Source organism: Rhinichthys klamathensis, unplaced genomic scaffold, assembly GCF_029890125.1.
Source record: "Rhinichthys klamathensis goyatoka isolate OS25496 unplaced genomic scaffold, OSU_Roscu_1.1 h1tg000591l_1, whole genome shotgun sequence".
Lineage (NCBI taxonomy): Eukaryota > Metazoa > Chordata > Actinopteri > Cypriniformes > Leuciscidae > Rhinichthys > Rhinichthys klamathensis.
In genome coordinates, this window is record NW_026607048.1 from 928,404 (window position 1) to 935,839 (window position 7,436).

Genomic DNA, 7,436 nt, shown 5'->3' on the forward strand with positions numbered 1-7,436 from the left:
AATGGCTGCCGCTGGAGAATTTAGATGTGTAGATTCAGCCATCGCGTCTATTATAGAAGATGTAGACAGCGCATTCATTTTAAAAGAGGAACAGAGAACCATGATCAAGGCATTTGTCGATCCTATTGAGTGCAGAGGCATTAGGCTTGTTTGAGATGAGCAAAATCTGCGCAGATTAACGGTGATCAGCGCGAGATGCATGCCGGTGTTCTGACATTCCATCCTACCCGTCAGATTGTCCTACCCAGAGCCATATAGAGTGAGAGTTGCGACAACTCCATTGACTTCAATGGAACGGTTTTTTACAGCAATGGCGGCTCGCGGAGCCTCTCAATAGTTCCCGGAAGTAGCAGCAGCGCGGTAGAGTTAGAGCAGAACAGACCGTTTGTGATGCACTTTTAAAAGGTAAGACGTTTAAAGAATAAGATTGTATATTATCAGTACATCTGAATCCAATTAACTTGTAAGTTTAACTGTATTAAAACATGCTAGTTGATTATTGCTCTCTAAATTAGTAGTTTTAGGGGACGTTATCAGGTAAAATAAAGGTCATTGGATAAAGTTAGTACCGCATAACAAACCACGAACAGCATATTAATGTTTAAACCCGTTCTATTAATGCATGTTTATCCTTTGTTGTGTAATAAGAGGGAAATACTTCTAAACAGAGGTTAAATATAACATTGGGGAGTGTGATAGTTGTAATTGATAAAATGAGAATATCGGTTTCAATCCATATTAAATGTGCAATAACGGGGAAAAATCCTTATTTTAGATTTCATATTTGAGTAAGGAAAAACGTATGGTTGGCGTTTTTTATTCATTGTGTTTCTGTTGACTATTACCTGTCTATATTATGATTTAGCTCAGCTGATTTGTATTGATAGGAAAGGGAGATGGAAGTTTATAAGTAAGATTAAAAACATGCTTAAAACGGCAGCAAGCCGTGTTCTAGATCAAATCACACTAGGCTAAATGGGGTATTATAAATACCATAACTGTATTATATACTAACTCCTATATATAATTGATCCCGTTTTTGTTTCCTTTATCTCTTTCAACACAAGAAGCACAAAGAGGATTCGGTGGATCCTGAAGACTCCTGCACTGACGCTGTACCCTCATCAGTCTCAGCTCCTTGGATTTTGCAAGACTTTACTTGCTCCCTATTTTTAATAAACATTAAACTTCCCAGTGTTGGTCTTTGTGGAAAAAGTGCAGATACACCTAAGTATGATTAGCACACAAGTTCTATTTAGATTGCTCCTGACTTGAGCATATTTTCTGTGTCTGACAACATAGAGGAAAGGCCAGACAACATGCTTGACGTGCAGTTTATTAGACATTTATAAATCCCATTGTGCTAATTCAGTGCAAAAGTGTATATATAGGTCATTGACAAATAAACAAAGTCTAAAATCTTTTCAAAACTGATGTAATGTATATTTTTGTGTCATGAACAATGTATTTGAACAAGTTTCAGTTGTGAACATTTCTAAGTGTTTAAATTCACCTGAAAGTGTACCAACCTACCCATAACTTTAAAGCAATTACCAGTATTTGATAGAGATCTAAAAGGATCATTATGGCTCCTCTGGACAATGCATTATCATGCACACTGCAATTACCATAATAAGAGAGCCATGTTTGCAGTTGTGCCCCCCCCCCACCCCCCCCCCCCCCCCGACATACAAATTGCTAGACAAAAGGTTTTCAATTATCAGCTATAAATCTACTGAAATGTATAAAATTTGTTTATATGAAAGGTTAAAATGATGCCATAGAATTTCATTTTTATTTTTTTTATGATTAAAACACCATTTAAATTAGTATTTTAGTCTGTTAATTTGTGCGGACAGTTACACAACCTGACATTTTGGGGGGTTTAAGATAACAAAACATAAAATATGTATTATCTAAATGTACTAAAAATTAATTTAAACTAAATAGGTTTTATAGATTTAAGTGATGTATGTCATGAATTTATCAAATTATGTTAAGGAAATAATGTACTTGGACACTTAGAAAATAATGTATGTGTGTATAATCATGTTTTGTTTTAAAATGAAATATGTATTCATTTATATAGTAATAAGTGCATAAGCATTGTAAACATTACGATGAATGCAATTTTACTTGTTTGCAATGGCATTTTAAGACAATCACCTGTTTCCTGCAAGTCTCCTGTCCTTGTGAAACCATAGTGAACATTACATGATAACCCTTAAATAACATACAAGTTTAAGAACACAAAAATACTTCAAAACAACTGCAAAACGGTCTTTAACCAAGGTAAAGTTAGCCAGAAAATATGTTAACAAAGGCAGGCAACACTGGTTGACCACAATAAACATTAAATATCAGCAGATTTTTATCTTTTAAAAACAATATTGCTGTAACTACATACACATACTACATCCAAATGTCAATGTATTATATACATATTGTAAACCAACGCATTTATTGACTACAAACTACCAAAAATCACAGTTCAGCTCTCTACCTCCATCGATTTGAATTGGCGCCGAAGCACTTCCTGGAACTATCTGAGGTCTACGCGAATCACGTGACAACCAAGCATTTAGAACTTCCGTTGTCGCAACTCTCTCTCTAAATGGCTCTGGTCCTACCAAGGCTTACTGCGCATGCGCACATCAATATCGCGTCATTTTTGTCGCGCTGAACGACACGCCCATAATTTTTTACTACTTGCGTGAGAACTTCTTCATCTGAGGTAAGTTTTTCACTGTTTATGTTAATTTTGTTAATTAATTATTATATAAAGATACATAGCAGTAATGAGAACTGTTTACGGTCACATTCATACAAAGCCAGCTAGCACCATTAATCATATTAGAATTTTTCATGAAAGCATTAGGCTAGATAATAGGCGGGGTTTAAGATTTGATTGTTTGGTGTAAAATATAAACACACACAATTATGTCAAAATGTCCGTTTTGTCGAGTGTCCTCATAAGATCAGTTTTAAATTAATTAAAAATAGTATAAAATGATCGTAAAGAGTGTGAGGCGTGTGAGATCCGAGTCTCTCTCAGCAGCGCAGGTCTTAAAGTGACAGCAGTTTTCATTCATAAAAATACTCCATTAAACAAATATTTTAAATATATACCGGTACTCTATATTGTTTTTGCATTAATTTGGAGATCAACTGTGAAATTGTTGCATTATAAAATATAATACATGTATATATATTTTTTTGTAATTACAATTAATCACATATAAAATTGATTAATCTAGTAAATCCCCCCCCCCCCCCCCCCCATTGATTTACAGCACTATATATATATATATATATATATATTTGTGATTTTCTTTTTCTTTCTTGCATTTTTGACAGCTATGGAAGATAAGTGGGAAGCACTGTATAATTTTCTGTCAGTGGGATCGTACCCATCAGGGTATGATAAGTCCAAAAGGCAGAACATTCGAAGATATGCCCTTAAATTCAACCTAAAGGGTAGTTATTTTAACTTTACATTTCAATTATGTTTATTTTATTATTCATTTGTTGCCATCTTGATTTTCTTTTCCAACAATGCCAAATTTCCTTTTACTTCTGTCATAGTCATGTTTTCTCTTTATTGTAGATGGAGAGCTTTTTTACGGAAGTAAAAGAGTGATAAAAACGACAGAGGAAGCCAGGGTACTCTTTGAAGAATTCCATTCCTCGCCCATTGGTGGACACACAGGGATTGGTAAAACACGTGCTGCCATCTGTGCCAGATTTTACTGGCATGGCATGTCAGTTGACATTGAAAATTGGGTATGTGTTATTTATTTTATATAGTTATTTTAGTTTATATATACCAACTCACAAATATTTAATATATATATTTATTTATATATATATATATATACAACAATTTCTGAAAGGTATTGGAATGTGATCAGTGCCAAAAAGTTGGAAAGCCTTTGACTGCTGTGCAGAGCTTACAGTGCATCAAGGTAAATAAGTGCAGTAACATACAGTATACATATATTAAACCTACTTTATGCACACTAAACTTACTTTACATTTTATTGAGTTGATAGGTTTCTGCTGTTTGGGAGCTTGTTGGCATTGATTTAACTGGACCATTACCTGAAACTGCAGATGGCTTTAAATACATCCTCACAGCCACAGACTACTTCTCTAAGTGGGTTGAGGCTTTTCCTTTAAGAACCAAGACAGCAGCTGAAGTTGGAAGACATCTCTGTTCCATCATTTATAGGCATGGTTGTCCCCAGAGAATTCTCTCAGATCAGGGAAGGGAATTTGTAAATGATGTAAGTGTATTTAAAATGATCAGTATTAAAGTGATTAAATCATAAAAATACAATTTTAAGTTTAGCCTCAATGTCTTTGTTTTTAGATTTTAAAGAGTTGTTATATTTTTTGTTATATTTTTTGCACGGATACAGTACATGTATTCAACTACTGTATGTTTTAAGGAGCTTTTCACCCATTTATTCACAGTGATTTTTCCCCTTTATTTTTTAAGCTTAACCACAGGCTTTGTGAAATGTTGTGCATCAAAAGAAGTGTGACAGCAGCATATCATCCTCAAACGAATGGGCTGGATGAAAAGACCAACGACAACATTAAACGGTAAGTTGTATTATTGTATGTACCTAGGTCAGGAAAAGTTAACTCACCCCCGCCCCCCATGGCATTTTGACCCATCTTCCGCTTATAAGCCTTCTAAAAAACAAAAAACTTCCAAAAAACTTCCCCCCTTATGTTTCATGTTAGAGCCCTCAAGAAATTGGTTAACGACCAACAGAATGACTGGGATCTCTATCTGGATGCCACCTTGTTTTCTTTACGATCAAAGGTCCACACCACCACAAAACACTCCCCTTTTCTTTTAATGTATGGGAGAGAGGCAGTGTTCCCTGCAGAGATTCCTGTTGAAATGCCGGTGAGTGTGCTTATGGAGTCATTTCAGCAATGTTGTCATACTAGCCTATGTAAGAAGAATTGTTCTTAAAGTAAATTTAGCCTTGAAATCATTTCCAATGGGTACTGTAGTAGATGATGCAAAACTTATTTTCTTTTTTTTTTACAAAACTAAGCATACAGTAAATATCGTTTTTATTATTGGTACCCTGAATTGATTAAATGTATTCAATTTTAACATCTGTTATAAAACCTTTGATCTTAAACCTGTAATGATCATATTTTTTGGACTTTGTTCCACAACAGACTATAAGGGTCACTAATATTCCTAACAGTTTGTTATGAATAGTAAACCATGTTTTTAGTAAAGGACCTCTTCTCATGCTACCATGGGATTTTCATTATATAGCCTACATGCACATGTGAAAATTTAAATAGTTCAAAAATGAATTTATATTGCTTCAATTATATTGCCTTTTTTTAGCTTTCCACCATCAGTCTCCCTGTGGAATCAAGTTTTAGTGATTATGTAGTTTCCGATAAAAAAAAGAGAGATGAGGCCAAAAAACAGGCAGAAGAAAACATTGGTAAATCACAGGAGAAACAGAAGGAAGCATATGCTAAAAAGGTCCAGAAGAAGTACAAAGACTTGATTTACAATGTTGGTGATGAGGTTCTTCTGATGAATATGAGGAAGCGTGGAAGAAAAGGAGGAAGGATTGAACCTGACTTCTCAGGACCCTACATCATTGAGAGACTCAGTGGCAAACTTGTCACATTAAACAAACCTGGAGGGATTACTTTAAAAACTAAATATAGCATTGGTCACATTAAACCATACAGAAGAAGCCAAACTGGAAAAGTGCCTGATGACTGTTCTGTTATCTCAGTCAGTGGGTCTACAGAGAGTAACAGTTCTTGCAAGATGCCTCCTTGCACTGTTGCACCTACACTCAGCACTCAGCATTCTGTGACCAAGGTAAATGATTCTGAGAAGCTCCAAGATTCAGCGTTACAAAGACCTTCTGTTATTCAAGTTGCTCCTAAAATGCTTGACCAAACAAATGGGTACATCAAGGAGGTAAAACTAACCCCAACAGATGAAGAGCCAGCAATAAAGTTCCCATCAGATGTAAACCAAATCTCAGAGGAACAAGGTTTTATATTTAAAGAGAGTTCACCCTTAGTTGCCAGTTTGGCCTAACTGACCAGTTTGGTCTTGTTGTTGCTTGCTTGCAGTGTTTAAATCATGGTGGCCATTTTGACCTGTTGGTCACAGGTCACCGTTATTTACAGGAAGTGGACATAAAAACCAATAAATCATAAAAAAGCATGGTAAATGGACTGCATTTATATAGCGCTTTCAACAGACCAATGGCCACCAAATCACTTTACATATTTGCCTCACATTTCAAATATGAAACCTTTCGGTTTGTAGACAACCTACATGAACCACTTAGCCATGCATGAACTAAGACCAACAGTACTTGTAAATCAAAGCTCACTGAAAAACCTTCACAACTGCGGCCACCAAAATATTACATTTTTCTTATTTAATATAGATATCATGAATTGTTTTTGAGTTATATCCACTTCCTCTAGCTGTCCTGTACACTTTTGATATGATGACTGTTTGCAAGGGCGTAGGTTTGCATACATTTTAGGAGGACAGAATTGTCCTTCCTAATAGGCTACTTCAGCGAACTCAATCACATTATTTTTCATATAATATACTACCAATGTGGGGGTAGGGGGTGGATTGTTGTTTCTTCCAACGTAAAGACCAAACCTACGGCCTTGAATGTTTGGCACGTTCATTTTGCCAAGTTCTTTTTATGTTGGCTCGTTGGCCCTGTAAAGTTGATTAATTAGAAAATTATTGACAACACTAACTTTGTCTTTCTTTTTCAGTAATGAAGGTCTGGGCTGCAAATGTCACTGGTCAGGTTGAAGCAGTTGTTGGGCCATATAAGCTCTATGACTCTTCTTTTCACTCACTGCAAGGGGTCGAGTGGCTTTCTGATGAAGTAAGTTATTCATTCTTATGCTATGGGTGGCCTTTCTTTCCAATCGGCCGGTTGTCTAAATGACTTATAAACCCAAATTACTTATTATTTTCTCACAAAAACAAAGTTTAGTTTGTTTATATTCATGTTTATTTTTCTTAATTTAGGTTATTGATGCATACCTTCACCTGGTCGTTGAAAAACAACAGGTATGTATAGAATGTCTACTTATTTAGGAACACATATTATTATAGTATATATTAATTGTATATAGGCCTACTTACAAATTTTTTTTTTTTTTTTTCAGAACCACGTACACCAGCTTTGTGCAGTTGTTGCACGTTCGTTGTTTGCTGGACAGTTCAGATGCCTAGGAAAGGTAATTTAGCTTTCCAGAAAGTAATAAAGTAGATCATATTTACGTGTTTTGGAACCATCACAAACTTGTTATTAAACACTTTTCACAGATGAAGTTTCCCATTGAGGACATTTGGCTGTGCCCTGTGAACGTTGGAGCACATTGGATTCTTG

The 7,436-nt window shown here is 35.4% G+C and overlaps 1 long non-coding RNA gene across 1 annotated transcript; it reads left to right on the forward strand.

Annotated features, from left to right (window-relative positions):
• The first annotated feature begins 4,189 nt into the window (after positions 1-4,189).
• Positions 4,190-6,929, forward strand: LOC130075602 (uncharacterized). Its single transcript, XR_008805550.1, has 3 exons — positions 4,190-4,286; positions 4,502-4,608; positions 6,811-6,929. It is a non-coding gene; the product is annotated as an uncharacterized LOC130075602 (long non-coding RNA).
• The last annotated feature ends 507 nt before the right edge of the window (positions 6,930-7,436 follow it).